This window comes from Sebastes umbrosus, chromosome 10 (assembly GCF_015220745.1).
Source record: "Sebastes umbrosus isolate fSebUmb1 chromosome 10, fSebUmb1.pri, whole genome shotgun sequence".
NCBI lineage: Eukaryota > Metazoa > Chordata > Actinopteri > Perciformes > Sebastidae > Sebastes > Sebastes umbrosus.
The window spans coordinates 15,713,643-15,734,447 of record NC_051278.1 but is presented as its reverse complement, the minus strand read 5'-3'; the positions used below and the strand labels follow the sequence as shown (position 1 = coordinate 15,734,447).

At 42.1% G+C, this 20,805-nt stretch overlaps 1 protein-coding gene and 1 long non-coding RNA gene across 3 annotated transcripts in view; both read right to left on the bottom strand.

Annotated features, from left to right (window-relative positions):
• Positions 1-20,805, bottom strand: part of macrod2 (mono-ADP ribosylhydrolase 2) — a 454,175-nt gene that overhangs the window by 40,135 nt on the left and 393,235 nt on the right. The window lies entirely within an intron of this gene.
• Positions 13,522-19,670, bottom strand: LOC119495690. The gene is made up of 3 exons (XR_005208537.1): positions 19,661-19,670; positions 15,136-15,143; positions 13,522-14,047 (listed from the first exon to the last, which is right to left on the bottom strand). It is a non-coding gene; the product is annotated as an uncharacterized LOC119495690 (long non-coding RNA).

The window sequence follows — 20,805 nt, the reverse complement described above, 5'->3', positions numbered from 1 at the left end:
AGTTAATGCGATAAATCGCAAATTAATCGCTCATTTTTTATCTGTTCAAAATGTACCTTAAAGGGAGATTTGTCAAGTAATTGTGTGCTTGCTTTATGCAAATATGTGTATATATTCAATATTGTAAATCAATTAACAACAAAAGACAAATATTGTCCAGAAACCCTCACAGGTACTGCATTTAGCATAAAAAATATGCTCAAATCATAACATGGCAAACTGCAACTCAACAGGCAACAACAGCTGTCAGAGTGTCAGTGTGCTGACTTGACTATGACTTGACCAAAACTGCATGTGATTATCATAAAGTGGGCATGTGTGTAAAGGGGAGACTCGTGGGTACCCATAGAACCCATTTCCATTCACATATCTTGAGGTCAGAGGTCAAGGGACCCCTTTGAAAAAAATTGGCCATGACAGTTTTTCCTCGCCAAAATTTAGCGCAAGTTTGGAGCGTTACCATTTCTTGGTGACAAGCTAGTATGCCATGGTTGGTACCAATGGATTCCTTAGGTTTTCTAGTTTCATATGATGAAAGTATCTTCACTCTAGATTTCAACCTCCAAAATATTGATTGCGTTAATGCGTTAAAGAAATTAGTACATGTCACTTTTTCAATCAACAATTTGACAGTGCTGTGTGTTATAATTCATAATGTAAACAGAGGGACTACTGTGGGTTTATAAACACTGATATAAAGCTATCCACTGGCCATGTACACTTTCCATACTGCTGTGATAATGTGTCTAAAATGAGTCATGCACAGAGCTTTTGAAAGACTGCAGAGAAAGAGGTCACCTCTTTCACTTTCACCCTTCTCCAGTGGAGTCTTAGATGTGCCTGCATCAGTCACAGTCACAGAGATGCATTACACACCACGGCAGCAGATAATCGCTTGACTGAATAATGGCAATTTTATACACAACAGCCATAATGGTGGCTATCCGCCCCCCCATCCTCCTCCATGCAGGATAGTGATGCTATGGGGGAATAAAGGGAGCTCACCAGCCTTAGCCCCATTCCTGACCCTGCCCAGCACAAGGACCTGATTCAAAGAGGCACCCTTCTGGTGCTCATACAGACATATATCTATTAATAGTTTATGATCCGTGCTTTGGAGTAAATGTTAGGAGCTGCATCCAGGATGGTAACATTTTATTTTGCTGGATGACTTGGGGGGTCTTTGTTCATAAAATGTAGACTCGCTCTCTCAATCCCGCCACAAAATGAAAGAAAGCTTTAAGTCTCCTTTGAAGTCATGGGCTCGCTGACAAACAGATTGTGAGAAAAGTGATAATATGCCAAGATAGCGCATACCACTGGGTGCTGGAAGGCCACAGGACAGCAGCTCCCCAGGAATTTCCATTACTCTTTTATGGAGCTCCATTCTAAAACTGACTGCCCACTGTGAAACAGGATGAATCATAAATTCATGCCTTGCATTGAAACACACACAAGTGCTGGAGTGTGTGCACAGACACACACACACACCACTGATGTTGATTACATTTCTCCTAGGTTGTGTTTGATGTGATACCAGAAAGGAGAAATATTACTCTGAGTTAACAACTTGTGCTGAAACAAAACCAAACGGAAAATCTTAGTATCCATGTCATGTAGACTCTTCTTTCGGGCTCCCTCTCCCTCTCTGTCAATCTCTTTGTGTAGTTTCTGTTACAGCACGTCCACATTCTGCAGAAGGCTTGGGCAACTACTTTTATTCCTCAGATCAGAAACACATCATATGGTCTTTGACAGATATCAGCCAGACCAGGATACCAAATAAAAAACAGAAATGCCAATGTAGAACATTGACATTCTGCCTGTATACAAACAAACACTGCTGGCTGAGGCTTCCTAGCAGTGTAAAATGAATCAAACACAACAGAAAAGGTGGTCTGTAACTTTTTTTCTTTGTAAAAGTAAATTTCACCAGCCTGTACTTCAAACAGCTTGTACTTTCAAAGTCAGCTTATCTCCTGCATGCACACATATAGTAATGTATAGTCATAGATGAAGCATCTGTGAATAGTTGGAGAGCATTTTCCTGAATAGTAGTCTGAACCAAAATCACAATTTAATCACATACACTTTAAAATACACCGTTTGTTCGTCATCAGATGGATTAGTGATGACACATAAACTCACTATATTTCATGCCTGCTTTATATTGATTATTACACATACTAAAAAAGAAAAACACGTGATACACAAAATGACATTATACTCTATGAGTGTAATTATTATATTTAAATGAGGAATCAGTGAGCTACCTCCGGGTCTGAGAAGTGAAGCCAATGCAAAAGTGCCTTAAACTTGCATTCTATCTGATAGCCAGCAGGGGGCGACTCCTCTGGTTGCAAAAAGAAGTCTGATTGTATAGAAGTCTATGAGAAAATAACCCTACTTCTCACTTGATTTATTACCTCAGTAAACATAGTAAACATGAGTTTATGTTCTCAATCGCTAGTTTCAAGTCTTCTTCAATACAGCATGATGTTTATTTAGTAAATTATGGTCCCATTTAGAGTCAAATAGACCATAAAGCAGGGCATGCTTTAGGGCGCGGCTACCTTGTGATTGACAGGTCACTACCACGCTGTTGTCCGGTCTGGGAGTTGTTTGTTTTTTCATCGTACAACTTTAACCCTTTCACAGGGAGTTTTCAGTTCATGAAAGTTAATTATAACCTTTTTTGGTCGCCTAAAAGTTATTAATTATTAATTCAGCGTTTGGTTGTGCTCCACTCTCCGATGTCACTTCTGGTTGCAAAAAAACGACATAGCGACAGCCAATTACCAAGATGGCAACGGCCAAAATGCCAAACTCGAGGGTTCAAAACAGCAGTCCACAAACCAATGAGGTGACTAAGTCCACTTCCTATGTACAGTCTGTGTGTGGAATATATAAATTAGCACCACAGGAAAGATAACATACTATTTTGGCCAATTAGGGCGAAAGTGAGCATGATTTAAATGAGCACTGCAGAGGAGAAAATGTTGCTAAATACTTCACTTTTGATTTCCGATTTCGGAGAAGAGGCCCAATATTTTGGTCTGAGGCTACGACGTGTGTGTATGTCTGTGTCTGTGTGTGTGTTGTGCGTGCACCCCGCAGCCGCCAAGGTTGAAAAAGTTAATGGAAGACTAATTAGAAAGCTGGGATCACTGCATGCAAGGCTGCCTAGTCATTACTCATCCCTGATTGGAGGGCCTTTGCCAAAGGGTGAGCGCAATATGATTGGGTCCCCTGGTTGCGTATGGGAGGGATGGCCGCCTCGACAGAAATGTGTTCTGCACAATAAGGTGCGAGGCGGTGTAGTTGGCTTGACCTGTCGCTCTTTGAGACCCAGCCAACTTGTAGAAAAGAAGGTTTTTGATAGAAACACTGTTTCCTCAAAAATGAACATCAAAATATTTAAAATTTTTTTTTTAGAGATTCCTTTAATTAACTACAAATCAAAGTGATATTTTGAAATATTTCCAATTAATTATTTCATCCCTAAAGAGTCCTAGAAAATCTGTGAAAACTTGAGAAGAGTTTCAACAGTGCAGCTGGTGAGGGTATTTTCTATTACAGCGTACAGACATAAATTTATACTGCAGACATTATTTATCAACACTAATGTTGCACTGTGGAATATTTAATGATGCAGGTTAAATATCTCATTTCAATTATTTAATTTAATCCCTGTGAAGAACACATTAATAATCAATTCAAAACCAATGCATCTTAGCTGTAATTGGGTTCTGAATATATAAGATGAGAGTAATTAAAGAAACAAGATTTAGGAGTGGCTATTTGTAGCAGATGAATGTCCTAAAGTGTTAATGAGGAGCATATAAAAATATGAAAGTGTTCTTTACCCACATTTCTTGTTTCATGAAATGCTGTATGTGATTTTTAATTTGTGTGTATCTGTGGCTCATCACTCTGGCGCTGGGCTCACCAGGTGCCCCAGACTCCTATTGGCTGGCTGACAGATGAGCTGTCATAGCTGGCCACCCATGCCCATAATTACATCGGGGGTACTGCCAGCAGATTCTGACGTGCAGGCACAACGCACGCACTTTTGCTACTTGCATTTCCTTCTTGATTCTGTCACAAACAATAATAGGGACAGGTTGCCCTAGCATGTCTGCTCCAGCTGGAGCCCAAACCCAAGGGAGATCTGTGTCTATGTGTCCTGCGCTGCCTCGTTACCGCGGCGCCGGCTCATTCAGAAACCTCAATGGTTGCATCCAGATGGACAACAGCCACGGGAGACTGATATACAAAATTAACACACTGGCTTGAAATAATTCATTCATTCGCTTTATTTGCTCATGACCAAGGTCGTAGTGAGTAAACACCACCGGATGGGAGGGAACCTGGGCAGGTCACCAATCCATCACAGTAGCTGGGCATAATGAACTGCATGTATCACACAGTAAATACATACTGTGTGTGTGTTTTGTTTAGGATTTATTCATCTCTGACATGACATATATGACATACGAGTGTTGCGCGTGCGATCATACACTGATAGTACATGCTATTGTTCGAGACAGATTGAATAATTCCAACGAATTATTCCTGAGCCAGAAATATCTCCCCATAAAACACAGCCTTCTAGCTGCACCATCAAAGCCATAATCAGCGAGCGCTCGTCTCCTTTGTTGTCAGCGGCGCTGGATTGGAAAGAGGGTTCACTTTGAGGCAGGTGGACCATATCCAGGCCCTATTACTGATGTAATTACACACACCTGCGTCCCCCCTCACCCACACTGGTACACACAGAGGCTGCATCTTGGAAAAACTCTGCATGGGTCTGACAGACATCTATAGTCAGAGCTGTGTAAACACTCAACACACACATAAACATTCCTATATCCTTCGCAGCCATGACAGCGCGACTACCCAGTCCACTGCTTAAAACCCGCTCCTCACTGTGACATCCCTCATGTCCACTGCCTTTACCAGTGGTAGGGATTATGTCGGTGGCGGGGCTGACAGCTGCAGCCAGCCGCTGGCACCGGCTACTCGGGTGAAGCTGTGAGCAGCTCCTCCATTTGACTTTGATTGACCCCGTCTGCCGGGAGAGCTGCGGCTCCACCTGCAGCAAGCTGCTGAATTATCATTTCAAAGAAGTGCCCAGAAAAGGTTATCCCTTTGAACAAAACGCCTCCATCCATACATCAAAGGAGAAGCCTGACATTGGGCTTTGAGAAGGCACGGTTACGACCAAAGCCTGGGAGAAAGTGCTGAGCTCAAATTCTTACTTTCCAAAGCCAGTCAACATTAGATGCTCACTATATCACAATAAGGGCGATAGGATAGTCAATAGAGTCGGCTTAATATTGCTAAACAGATGACAGATTTTGGTAAATGCTTATGTACACAATTATGCATGAGTGCTCAGCACAGTGTGACTAAGTAGAAGTGATAACGTTCTGGTAAGCTGCCTGGTTATTTCATCAGTGTAAAACATCACCATGCTGCTCCGTATGCCGTGCAGAATATAAAACATTTGACAGGAAAACGCTGTCTTGCTAGATTCGGAAAAAACCCATAAGATAATATATCAGCAATTTGTATGTTAATTCAACAAATGCTGCGTGCGCCTCACATTTTTTACACATTAGAGCTGAACAAATAGTTCCTACTACTGTATTATTCAGGCTTCATAACTGCATGGTACTGTAGACAAAAATTGGAGTACAGCATGCTTGAGGCATCTAGCATTTTAGCTCACATTTTCAAAAATTGTTCTCTCAAAGTGAAAGAGACAGCATTTGACTTTCACAGGCTTTGAGCCATTCCTGCCAGCTCCCGCTGCCAGCAGCAGAAGCACTGTGCTATCTGATTTAAAAAAAACAAAAAAAAAACGATTTCAGCAGGAAAAACTCCCAATTCATTCCTTATATTTCATTTAATATTATTTACATATTTAATCTGTCTGAAAAAAGAGGGCAGGCTTAATAGGTTTGAAATTCTCCAGTAAATTTTGCCAATAAGTACACAAAACACAGTGGCTGGAATTATTCTAAAGTGGCTGTTTTACCTCCGCAAGCCAGTTCCAGCAGAGTAAAGTAAAATGTCAATAGCCTCCCACAGGAACAGTAACTGACATTGCCTGACTGCAACTAAATGTTTAGTAGTACATAACCAGCGACAGTAATGAAAATCCTTCCCCATCAACAAGAGGACTTGTAAGTGCCTTGGAGGAGCTCTAAGGGAAATGTCAGTACACCAGTGCCTCCAGAGATTTTAATCTCCACAATAACACAGCATCTTTTTTGGCATGTGACCAATGGTGCACTAGACCTCCACTGACAAATTTGTCAATTGATATGGATGGTCAAATAATTATAATGATGGAATACTGGTGTTGAGTCTGTAGGGGACGGTGTGCGCGTGAAGGAGAAGGATTGGGCCATTTTCTAATCATAAAGATGAGAGGTGGTGCAGCTGCGGACGAGGTCAGAGGGGAATGATGAAGGAAGGACTATTATGAGGGCTGTATCTATGATCCATGGCTGCATTGGTAATGATCTGACCTCTGGACAGCCACTGGCCTATAACAACCTCTGCTGATGAGGCATAGTATGTGTGTGTGTGTGTGTGACGGTGGAGGGAAGGTTTCTATGATAACTTGTTCAAATGTACAAGCAATTGATGAGGTCCAAGTGTAGTGTTGGGCTTAAATATAGTATTTTCCTTCTTGCTCAGAGTAGAGAACTGTGTTTCCTTACCTTTAAGAGAACTCGCTCTATGATCAAACAGATTGTCCAGTACCTGAGCTATGCTATTGTCAGCTTGTACCTATTTTCAAACAGCATGCAGAGACATGAAAAAGTCATCAATGAGTTTTTTCTGCCTCTAGTTAAAGGTAGTGTGTTTTTTTTTAAAAACACACTTTTGTTACATTTCACACTAAAATGTACGGTTTGACTCCCTAAGGAGATAAACATGTTGAATGCATTTACTACCTCATAAAACCTTTGTTTGAGTGTTCAGCTTCTGCTCTTTTATTGGTTCATTGCTAGCGTTTACGGCCCACCAACTGCTAATATACATTATGTCCCTCTGCATTTGGCAGTAACGTTAATATGTTTCCCTATGCTCACGGTGTGCATGCACTTTTTCTAAAATTTGAGATACAAGCAGTACGGCGACCCCCTCATCAAAACGTTGCTCCATAGCGAACTACCAAATTCGACTGTTATCAGGCCATTAAATAGGCGTTATCAGTCGCTATAAGCACCATAGATGTGGGTCAGTAGGGACCTACTACGCTGTAAAAGTGAAACTTCAAAGCAACACGTTCTAACATGTAAAACTGAATGAAATATCACATTTTGAACACATACAAAAAGGCTTCTTTAGGTTTAGGCAACAATACTACAACTTCTTTAGGTTTAGGAAAAAAACAAAACAGTTACGTTTAGGGAAAAATACCAGGCTTTGGGTTAAAATAACTACGAACACAAAGACAACTACACATTGCTGGTCTCACACTGGATGCGAACTCCATTTTCCTTGGCGGAAACCCTGTGTTTTGTGTTTAGGTAAGAAAACTACAACTTCTTTAGGCTTAGGCAAAAAAAACACTTAAGTTTAAAATAACTACGAACTCAAAGACAACTACACATTGTTGGTTTCACATGGGATGCAAAGTCTCCTGGGTGAAACCCCTTTGTTTTGTGTCTCATCCATCGTCCCTGACCTCCACCCGTTATGGAGTTTCACACTGTCTATACTACAGCACCTGAACTTCCACTTCTGCTCCTGTCATAACTACTACGGTCGCTAGAGGACGCTGTTGTGTTATTGTATACCTTCTTTCGGTGATCTATGTGAATAGACGATAAAACCTACTATTAGGTGTAGTAGGCTCCTATTCACCCACATCTATGGTGCTTATATAACGCCTATTTAATAGTCTGACAACAGTCTAATCGGCTGAGCAAACTAACTGTGGCACATATACTGTTAATACGAAACAAAGTACAATTTCTCAGGAACTGAATTAAGTCTAGAAAACATTTATTGTGTATCTAAATTCTAAGTGTAGTAGAAGTGGTGTATGCCATGTTTTTCTGCTTGCAATCTTCCTCTACATGAGTCCATCCATCCTGTTGAGCTCCTTTTAAAGCAATGACTGGCCTCCGACACCTTTGCTGTGCCCCCAATTCCCATATTGACCACCAATAGGCAGTATTACATGTCAAGTTGAAGGATTGGTGCTTGGTGCGGGTGTGTCAGGCTCTGTGTCTGCTCATCTGCTCTCCAGGATCACACAGAGGTTATCCTGCTTGGTTGTCAGATCCACTCATATTTTCATTTTTCCTGTTTCTATTTAGTCAATACCTGCTCAGTCTCCGGGAGGAGGCCAATAAGACTCAACTCAGCCCTCTGTGAGGGAGGCTGGTGTGTGCAGCCAGGTATGGACATCCTCTAAGCTGAACTTGTTACGCCCAGCTCATGCTGATGAAGTCATTACACAATGTGTGTTCCCTGTCAGATGGAAACAGTTTTCACACAACAAGGGCAAACCCTTTTGGGTCCAGCAGGAGAGAGACTGTGTAGAAAGAACACCGTCTGAGACAAATGAAATTCACTGATGTGCACTAAGGAGAGTAAAACAATACAAATGTCTCTTTTCTATTCCTCAGATCAATCATTTTTGATGTTTCCCTCTGGTGTATGTGGGACTTGGAGCGGTCTATGCATGTCTCTGTGTGCTTGTTTGGCACGTCCGGCGTCTCCTTTTCAGCTGCATGTTTGCCCTGTCTGGGTCTGACTGGTTCTGAGGGGGTTTCCTGGGAGGAAATATGTGGTGTGATCCAGCCAGGTCCTCTCCGGTTTGAACGTTACACAAAAGCTGCCAGACGAATGGGAATCCAATCACAGTTCCCGCATGGCAAAATTGCCTGAACTGCATACAAGCCTGGATCTGGAGAGGCACCAGTGACCTGTAATTTATCTAACAAACATGTCCGCGCTTCCTCGGCAAAAAAAACGGATGCGATACAGCCGCCAGCAGTCAAGTGTGTTCTTATTAATAACGCTCTCCAGCCTTGTAACCCAGTCAGTAGCCTACTTGAACATGATAATGCATGTGAGTGAGAGAGTACGTGGGCTGTGCTATGGCTCGCTACACGGAAATGCTAATAACTGTCAGTTCTCTGAAGGTTTAACCAACATGCTGTGTTTTCATTCCTGTGGAGGTTAATGCCAAAAGGTCAGATTCGTAACACTCTTTAGAAAGTACTCTGCTTCACAAACACTTTCCTCTAAAGCTATTACCCCTTTGTTACTTTTATAACAGAGCCCATACAAGATGCCAACACAATGTGGAGGCAGAAATATAAATACGTTTTTCCTTTTCTTCCTGCTCATGCCCAGACTGCATTAGAGCCGGCACCAAACCCTCAAAGAAAAGCTTCATTAAAGCCCTTTTAGCTCACAAATCCAAACAGCGACACAATTAGCTGAGCGGTACTCATTATTTCACCTCGAGTTTCTGTCGACCTATTTGCCACCTAGAGATATATTTGCCATATAGAGACACTCAAATTCGAAATCTTCTCATTATATCGCAAAAACCATCCTGTGATAATATGAATAGCTACTGGAGGTTGTAGGTGTCTCTCTTACAAGGCAATAAAAAAGGATGAAAAAATACTACAATAATTAAATAATAAGCATAAGTGAACATGTGTTATGACAAAAAGGTGATCCTTTTCACATTAAAATGCCATGATAGCCCCTGTGAGGTTATGGCAGATTTACACACTGCTGAATAGAACACAGGATGAGTGTAATGGCAGGAAATAAAAAACAGAGAAAGTGATGCTGAGAGCGAAACCATATGGCTGCATGGGCGACATCAAACAGGGAAGCGAGCCTCAAAGCAGAGGTGCTGTTTGACATAACTTACAAAGTGGAATGAAGATCTGATCTGGACTTTGTCAGATGCGTCGAGCATATTTACAACCTCTCGTTCAATGTGAGTTGTAGCGACTGTCAGGGCTATTTATTAACAGTGACAGACGGGCAGACGGTAAAATGCTTTTTGAGGGGGCCAGTGGATTAGGATTACCATGAAAGTAGAGGAAACAGTTAAACATTACGCAGATGCATAAATCATTAACAAATAGAGACAACGCAGCAGAATATCTGCTGGAAATGAATACATGTTACACTATCACTCCGCAGTTATAATGTTAAGACAGAAAAACAACGTAAAAACAAAGCCAAAAGCCAAAGCAGACAGGCACAGATGTTGATGTTGTAACAGGCTTTTGAATAAAATACAGTTCTCACCGAAAGTACCCAAATCAGAGATCTTTGAAAGCAATGATTAAGATAAAATTGTCTGGTTTTGGTTTCCTCTGTGTTGCTGTAACTGGCAGCAGCAGCAGACTGATAGGAGGTGCCTGGAGGTGTTTGCTCTGGAGATGGGAGGCTGATTAGATATTGTACATGTAAGTGTCTCACAGGGTTTATAGCAGGTTCATCAACTAAAGGAGAATTAAACCACGGAGATTTCTGCAAATGAGTGTCACCCACTGTCGTCTGCACTTTTTTTGATGTGAAACAGCTGCGTAGAAGTAGATCTAGTCACTCAAAGGTCCAGTTACCGGGCTGTTATATTATCATGACACAATGGTTACCTTTACAGCTGGCCAGCCTTAACACGCACATCTCACATCTGGATATCTGGACTCCATTTATCTGAAATAATGATTCTGCGCCAGCATACAAACCAAAACCTGATATTCCCTTAACAAAACATGGATGGCTGAAGGCAAATTTCCTCTAATAATATTTACTCCTTGTCCTTTTTGCTTTTTCCCTACATCCCTGTGATCTCTCTATGACAACAATACTGTCCACACTACATGCATCCTGCTTGATTTACACGTGAAAGCATTGTGTTTAGATAGATAGATAGATAGATAGATAGATAGATAGACTAAAAAATGAAAACGCAGCCAGGAACATTATAATATAATGATAACAGGTTCATGAACGCAGCTAAAGATGACATTAAAATGAATAAGAAGACACAATCGGATTTACTGCGTCTTTGCTCTATTAAAAAATAATCTGATTACCCTTTTTGGTGTTGATGCTAGGTGCAACGAGGATCAAAACTCGTGTATGGGGAAGATAATCTAAATCAGGATTAAGGTTCGTAGTGGGAGGAAGAAGACTTCTAATTAGCCGAGCCCTGCTATGCGAGGAGTTTTGTTATATGCTGAGAGAAGACCGGAGAGCTGTCAGGCTGAATTCCCAACTAGTTATAAAAGAAGAACTTAAAAAGCTTATTGGTGTGATGGAACTAATGGGAGCAAAACACATATCACTGAACTACATGAATTTAAATTTGCAAGAGTTAAGCACAAAGTTTAATGTAAAGAAAGTCTCTATGAGCATAAATGAAGGCATTTTGTCATTATCCACAGTGTAGCACAGTCACATCGGTGCAGCGGGGGAAGGGAGAGAAAGGTAATCCTCCACAGTCGCCCTGATTTGCATGATTTCTCTCCGAGAGACTGTAATATATCTATATTAGTGTCAGTGTCCTTACTGTATTTGTGTTTGCCGTGCTGCACCTCAGGGCAGGGCCACATGCTACTGACTCGCAGGCCACTCAGGAACAAGGAGGGATCCCCATAAGGACCTTCCAGGCCATCGAGACACAATTCATTCTGACTGATCAGAGAGCTCATAAGAGTGGAGTGTTACTGAAATAGGCAGCGCTGTGCTTTTCAAACACCAATCTAGAAAAAAAAAACATTCAAAAGATCCCCCCCGAGTAACAATAAAATTGCTAAAGTGGGTCTAATTAGCATGGTTAGTGGAAGAAAGCTCTGCGCTCAACTCTTGAATATGAATCAAACCGTTTCGCTTGTTGGCAGATCAAATAAAAACATCAAAAATGTATAAAAAAAAAAATATATCCAATTACTTGTTGACTTTAGTGGGATAACTGTGGGCTAATATAAAACAAATAAACAAGGCGATGTGAGCCGCTGCAGATACAGTATGTGCTGAGAGGGGGTAGTCAACAATATTAGCTAGACTCGGCATGACTTTTTGTCATGTTGGGGGTTTCAGGAGGTCATGCTTAAGAGACAGGGTGGCCTTTTGGAAAATAACTACAGTATAGCAAGGGGCTTTTATTGGAAGCTGTAGAGCAGAGGATGGTTTATTTGTATGCAGCGAACACATTAGCTCAGGGTGCTGAGGTAGTCTGTGTCGCGCATGATGGACGGTCGTACCGCACAGCTCCGCAGACTAATGCTTCCCAGCCTGCGAACTCTCCTCCAGCTTTCTACAACTATCCCAAGGAAGTCTCTGATCAATACAGTATCTGTTTCGGTCTAGCTGTCGCTTAGAACAAAATCAATGACCTCCCCATTTCCAGCACTGTTTTCCACACTGTCTCTTGTAAGCTTCCTTAAACCTGACTGGAACCAAAGCAAGAGCTAGTTATCTCCTAGCCTCAGTAGCACCTCAGCGACTATCCACAAGAGATGGGTGACATTTTGTTAATACGACAACACGGGGCACAGAGGGCCGCTGTAATTAATAATGCTAATCCAACATCACTTTATATGTGCACTTAGAAAAAGACAAACATGGATAAGTAGGAGAAGAAAACACACTGCAGAACGGGTATGATGAATGAGCCGGCTCGCTAAGTGACTAATATCAGGGGATAAGAGAGAGTATTTCCCCCCTGTTGTTAATACTTTAATAAACAAGGACATCCACTATTTTCAAAGTAATATATCCAGTCTAGGTACTAATTAATGTTCCTGATAAATACGGACCGTTAAAGATGCATCTAGGGACTAATTAGATCAGTGGAAGGAGAGCCACTAAGCATGCAGTGGTATCACATGGGACTGAGGAGTAAAGAGGGAGAGCACCCACTCTGTCATGTGGCGGAGACCCAGCCGGCTCAGTCTTAAGGAAATCCTCCCTGCTCCGTCAAGAGGAAACCACGGGCTAATATAAAACCACAAGATCCATAAGTAACAACCAATGGAAAAACTGATGGCAAAATAATGAAATGTAATTCGTCATTACGTGGCAAATGGCCACTTAAAACAGCATCTGAGCTGTAAAGAGGAGCAGCGACGGGGCCTTTAAGGGAGAACATCAAGGTGGTGTGTTGGGACAGACCAGCTCCCAGTAAGCCTGTCTTAACCACACCTCTAACCAGGTCCAGGTGGACACTCTCACTCCCTCTTCACTGCCAGATCCTCAGAAGTGGGTCAGCACCAGAGAGGAAAAAAAAACTCTCAAGGAGATACAGATTTTAATGCAATCGACAGACATGCTGTTATGCTTGTGACCATGTAACACAGAAATGGCAAACAGTGCTAAAATGGATCTTTAAAGTCTTAACGTACCCCATAAAGCCATCTCTCCAGGATGAGAGAAACGTGGAGGAATAAAGCCCACGTTGACCCTGTGACCTCTGGAAGCGCACTCCTATATTACCATTCTGCATGCCTGTGCTTTGACCTTTTCAAATCCATCTTTAAAGGTTGCGTGTTCCTGTGTCTGTGGGCTGCGCGGGCTCCGCAGGAGCAGCCGGCTGAGTGAGCGCACCTCGCCTCTCCACGGAGTGACCTACAAAGCTATTGTATTAAAAGAACCATATTTATTACTGCTCTCCACACCATTCTGTTCTACCTGCTGCACGGAGAACATAACCCTTCCTCAAACTCAAGTGCTCCTCCACTCAGCACTTTGAAAAGCTTTTTAGGCACGATTGGTTAGAGGGATATCTGAAATATCGCTTGGTTGCTTTGAGAGGTGAAAATGGTATTCAGGAGCCACTGAAAGTTTAATCAGTCTGTGATGTGTCTGTGCTGAGCTGCTTCAAACACTGAGCTAGTACAGGACAAGACTGGTCACTGATCACCGGGGCTGTGTTCGGTACATCTGCATTTGTAATTATTTCTCTCTAAATTTCATGAACATAAATGTAGAATCTCTAAAACTGATATCTATTTTTGATAGATTTCTTGCATTGAGACTGGAATTCTTCAATTTCAAATTTAATCTGGTGAAACCACCTTACTGCAGAGGTACATATCTTCAATTCAATTCAAAACATGTATTCAAGTCTCGAAAAGTCCTTGAGGTTTCCCTCATATGCAATAACGACGATAAATACACAGTTAAACAAATCAAAACAAAAAAGGACAATACTGAGTGAAAACAATTGCACACTGAGGTTAAGTGGTTTGAGATCATCGTTGTGAATAACACATTCTCACTCCTAACTCATCCATTACCGCCACTGGGTCATTGCCCCTCGGCATCGGAGACCGACGCACGGGATACCCCTCGTGTGTTACTTTTGGACGTGTCAGGAACGGCGTGACAATATACGCTCGTTACATGCATAGTATTGTTTCAAATTAAACTTCCACAGGAAGTTATGCTTAGACAACACAACCACTTAGTTAGGTTTAGGAAACGGTCGTGGTTGGCGTTAACTTGACTGACTAATGACTCCTGACATAATAAGTCAACATTACATGTTGTACAAGTTTCACACGGGATACGAACAATAGCCTCCTGGTTGAAAGTCTTGTGTTTGTTTGACCCATCCACCAAGCACTCCCATCCACCCTTAGAGCAGACTCTCACACTATTAATACTACGTCACTTGCTCTGACCGAAAAACGCAGGTGGGTTTACATTTGGGTGAGTTGAAAACCTGGTTCGTCGCATACAGTCGCTAAAGGGTGCCTCCGTGCATCGTATCCGATGACGAGGGGGGCACTTCCCAAGCTGCGGTACTTGGGGAGTGAGACTTGGTGATCTTAAATTGTCCAAGTGTAGTGAGAGTGTAGATTTTGAGAATGGGTTTGCAGATAATTTCATGTGTTTGGTCCACAAAAACTAAAGGCAGATTTTCCTAGTTCAGAATAAATCTGCGGGACTTGAGGCATAAGACAGTTAGAAGAATAAGTGTGGTTGGATCTTAAAACCAGCATTAAAGAAATACTGACAAGGTGCTGACAACAAGGTTGTTACTAAAGCCAGAAGGACAGCCTGAAGATGAAGGTTAACTCGAGGGTCTACACTAGAAGCTTTTTCATCTTTTCAGATTACGACTGAAGCTGTCAAGATGGCAGATGATGAGGCCCTTCGGAATAACAGGTGCTCCAGAAAAAGTCTGTAAAGCAGAGATCACAATGAATTGTTAATCACTAGAATGATCTATTCTTACATGATGTGTAGTAATCATCCCGGGTAGCACCCCTGCTGTCAGCACCCCAGTCTAAATATCTTGGTGTGCTGTGAGCAAATGTGGTTTTCTGCCAATTTTGGATCCACAGCCTCCGTGTCCATGTTCTGAATAACTTCCTTCCAAATTAGTAGCAAATAAAACATTTTTGTTTTTAAGGCCATATCATATCAGGCAGCTGTGATTTAGCAACAAAACAAAACAATTAGCTGGAAACACTCTGTAAGCAAAAAGAAGCCCAGGGCAAACCGAGCCACAAGTTCCCCATAATTCCTCCAATAATCTAATTAAGATACTTACTGGAACCATGGCAAGCTAATGAGAGGGCTATGACACATTTGTACTCTAAACACTCTGGCGCTTTATCTTTGTTGCGCTGGCAAAATGGAATTATTTCCACAAATGCATCTCAAGTCTGATATCCTTTCTCTCCCGGAATAGTTTTGTTTCGCCAGCACTCAATCTCATCTGCTCATCTCCGCTACAATCTTATTGTTAATTCTTCCAAGACGGGGACACAATGCAATTCCAATTTAATGATTAAAAAATAGAGGTTTCTAGAAAACGTAAGTAGGTTGAATAAACAGTGGAACTCCGACGGGCATAAAATGACGGCGGCGGATATTTATAGCTCAGAGCAACGGTGGTGTGCTGTGATATGTCTCTCTCCACAGGGATGTGGCTGTGGCTCTGTTTTGACATACTGTGTATCAGTGTCCTACTGTCTTTGCGACCTAAACATACAGAGGAACATGTTGACAATAGTGCACACACAGCGCTAACATGCTGTCCTGTGTGCATCCTGTCCTGCCACTGAATCTTTAATTCATGTGCTGTGCCTGTGCCGGGTCCTCGCCTTGTTTCGGCCGATGGCTGCCTGCCTGACGGAAGGGTGTAGGGGTCGAGGGGCTGGGGTGTTGATATGGAGGTGTGAGATTGTCTGGGTGGGGTTAGGTGCATTTAAAAAATCAAGGCAGATGGCAGGATGTGAGAGTTTCAAATAGAGACTTCACTTCCTGCTTCGCGGTGCCCGTAGGTCGGCGGGGTCAACAGCCAGCTTTGCCGTCGCAGCTCATGCTGCGAGCACAGGAAGAGAGTGGGTCACTCTTTTATCACCAAGACATATTGAAAAAGCAGCTGAGAAAAGATCACAGCAGCACAGGGGGAGTGCAGACCTGAGAGGTATATCTCTCTCCTGCTTTCACTTACTCAGACACGACCCTGAGCCCGACAGCACTTTCACTTTTGCCACTTGCTTATTTCATTTGATTGATTGCTTTTTGAGGATAACATCCATTTGTTTTTCACTGCATTTTTTTTTATCTAATTAAGATTCAGTATGACACGTTGACGTCCTCTTGTTTTTGTAGCACCAGCTTATTGCAAAATGAAAAAAAAGATTTTGTGAACAGGGGGGGTAACCATCAGGAAGGAATTTAGATTCTCATTGATCTTTAAAACTACAAACACTTCTTCTTCCTCTGTGCTGCTCAGCAGAGATTGAAAAATCTTTGTTTTCCTTGGAATATTCACTTTGAAGAAGTAAAACACTTACGAAACAAGTTGACGAAGAAGGTGGTGAGGTGGTATTTGTAAAACCAAGTGGAAAAGGATAAAAGTAACCTCTGCTAGGGAGAAAGAAACTTGACTACGTCATTAACATGGAAATGCATTAGGGCTGAATAGTATAAATTGTCACTACTTATAACAATAACACAGATTTACATTTTTTTGCTTATTGAAATTCATCTGCCATCGATGGTATGCTATAATTGGCACAGTTTAGTAATCTGTGGTAACTGTATGAATATGAATGAACGAAGCTACCATAGTATAATATACTATATTTCAAATCAGCAGCCACATCTATCTTTCAGCACGCCCCAATTAAATTTGACATTCTGTATGAGGCGGCTTTGAGCAGTCAGTGGTGTGTGTTTATGAATATGTATTCCTTTTTATGATGTCAATTAAGCATTGGATAAACGTCCATGATATGCTTTTCGCGAGCTTAAGTGTAGTCAAACTAATTCTAATTAGCTGGTTTATATGAGAGGCTCAGATTAAGTGTAAAGAGCTGTGGACGTCCCATCGGCACAAGGCTACCGACCCATGTGTGAGACTGTGTGTGTTTTGTAGGAATAATAAATCGTCTCACATGTTTTACACTTCAGAGTTGTTCAGCCTTGGCGCTAAGTGGATTTGCTTGCCAACATTCCCGAGAAAAAAATCACACATCTGTGAGACATTTCCAAAGTCGACGGTTGATGTGCTTTAGACAGTGTCATTTAAACATCCCGGGTTACGGCCCGTTATAAAAATGCCCCGCTATCCAGGTGTCAGGAGACATTTACTGGACTTCCCAGAGGCTTTGTGAGGGAAAAGAGGATTTGGAAGTTTCGTGAAAAGACATGAAAACGTGCATGAAAACCTCTTCACCTAAAACTGCAGGAAAGCTTCCAGAATGAGGATTAAGGTTCAACTTCCATCTGTGTGACGGACAGACGAGTACTTAGCAGACAATTATAATCCGTTAAAAGCTAATAAAAGCACCATCATGCTGCTTCAGCATGCTGGCTCTTACCCTCTGATTGGCTCTGCGCTGATGAGAGGTAGGCATCCTATCTACAACCCCACAACAGCCTCAGGCTTAAGGGGTCAGAGGTCAGACCTGGCATCACATCAATCACACGTCTACTGTGAACACTATATGGGTTAATTTGGGAACCAATTTATTTGAGCCGGGCTCCTGCCTCATATCAGTGTATATGCCTCATGGATGTAACACGGGTCTTTATTGCTCTGTTGAGGAGAGAGCAACTCCCATGTGCCCGGCTGCTTCACCAACTCGCTGCAGCAGGCTCGAGATCAAAATGGGACTGCTTTTTGATGTCTCTCTGCAATCTGAGGAAAAACACTAATAAGCTGAACATCCCTCAACATGCAGAGCACTGGAAAATGAAACCCAAACTGTCAGTGCCAGTCTGAATTTGGGTATGCGCTACTGCAGGACAACCTGGGGTGTCACTACTTTCATCTGCTTGGACGCGAGTACATCAGGGACCTCATTAGGACGCCAGTCTTTCAAACCCAAAAACTCTGCATCCCTGTTATCCAGTCTGGGAAACATCAGCGTGACACCCATCCGTCCAGCACCACGCATGCCCTGCATAGCAACCCAGGTTACTAATTAATTGGTATCCATCTAATCACATGTGACGTCTGATGTCATACATTGATTTATTGACTTAAGTGATGCGTTTTGTAACATCCTGCTATTAGTATGAATCAAATGCCTGTCTGTATAATTCAAAAGATCAGAGCCAAAACACAGTATTCACCGGAATAATATTATTTCTTAGATCAAGGCAAGCGGCTCTAAAGCCTTTAGCACAGACGTATCGAGGCTGCATTGGGAACAAAACTACAAAACACCTCCATGAGCATGAATAATGCTCAAAGTTGAACGGAAATGAGACATCTTATCGCTACTCTCCAGCGAGGGAGGGAGGAGGCGGGCTACAATGAGTCAAAGGTTCAAGATGCATTTAGAACCTGCCAAATGAAAGTTTATTTTATTATCGTCTGAAGCTATATAAACTTATCACAAATGTTATGCCTTTATCTCCACTGTTTGGAAATACATGTGAGCCCTGAGGATGAACATATTTATTCTCTTGCTAGCAATGGATAATAGGTTGCACCCTTGAGCCAATGGGCTTTCAGGAGGAGCACAAAGACACACATTGGAGATGAATCAATACTGATGATAACGTGAGCTGGATGCAGTGAATCAGCCCGGGCCTGGGCTTTGTGACCTGTCACATTCAGACATAAAGCAGCGACTCCAAAGATTAAGGGGAGATTCTGGCTCTGCCTCTGTTCTTAGCCCGTAACTGAAATGTTTTAGTCGTCCTTTAGATCCCTCCCGTATGCCACGAATCACAAACCGGTTCCTTAGGAGATGGCTGCGAGCGCAGTCCTTAGAAGTGGATTGTGGGGGGAAACCTGATGTAAATATGTGCAGCTGGCAGCTCATGTGGTTTTGTTCACGCAGCTCGGCTCGCGAGTCTTGCTCTGAGAGGTACAGTATGGATTTCTATGAAAATAACCTTGCCTTAGAGTTTTTTTTAAGCTCAGTTTGAAAGTTAACCTCTCGAAAAGTGCATTCTCCATCTGAAAAACATTTAAAGTGCTCTCCGTATGAACCCTCGTAAGTGCTCGTCGACAAAATGAAGTGACTGAAATGGTGCAGGGTGTCACCGCATAAGACTTGAATAATTACAGCCCATGTTTGGTTTCTGAATGTTGCAGTTAATCCTGTGTGACGGGCGGCAATATATTTGACGATATGGGCTACTTGAAGACTGATTGACATCCTTGACGTACACTGAATCTGCCAACATTTACTGCGGAGCACAAAATAAAGCTGCTGCAAACAGAAAATAATAAACGCCTTTCTTCATGGAAACTGAATCCATGGTCTCTCCAGGTTGAAGCAACCGTGCCAATTTAAAAATAACAAATACAGACACAGAGCCCACAGGGACCCAAAGCTTTTACTGTAAACTGTAACAGCCAGAGCAGGGGTATCACACAGTTGATAGATACTTCCAAATACGATATGAGACACGGTTTCTCTTGTGTGTTACCTCATAACCTTTCAATTATATATCCTGATAACATCTAGACTTTTATTGTCAGATATGATGTTGATAAATGTCACATAAACGGCAAAGAGCATAATGGCTGCAGTCGCTCCGGCTCTGCTGGAACAAGATGAGATGGTGCCAGAGCCCACGTCGGACTGAAGTACTGCTACACGTTTTTACAATCCACCATTTAAATCCATATATTTTTAATCACCACATCACTGTTTCTCTGGATATAAATTATGCATGGGGCAAATTCACACTAGTTTGACTCCTTCAATGCCTGTTTTCCATCAGATTCCTGTCTGGGATGGTCGCTGTGGAGATGAATTCTAATGAGCAAGACACACTTACATCCAAGCTATTCCATCCACTTTATGCTTTTGAAATTACATTAACCTTTTTAGACACAATTTTCGGAGGATTTTGAGGGCGGCTGAGTATTGCATCACTAATTGACTGCTTAGTAGAGGAAATGTGGTGGAAAATGACAAGATTATTAGATACAGAGGGCGAGAATGTAATGGAGTGCCAATGTGAGGGCTCGCTGATAACACCTTCAAAAATGGCAACAAATAGCAGGAACGCTGCAGTGCATAACCCTCCGTATGAGGGAGGGAAAAAAACAAACGGCGCTATTATATGTTCGCACACATTCAAGGGCAAAGTCGTGAATGCACAACCACACACGAGGTACGTTTTTGCATGAAAATGTGAACAAAGATGACTATCTCACACTCGCACAGGCCGTTAATGTTGCCCTTACTATAAACATGTTAAATTCAATAAAAGCTTGATACTATTTTAATAAGAGGAAAGGCTTGCGGCTTAAATAACTTTGTTTTTCTTCCACAGAGCCCCCCCTCATATCACATTTCTCAA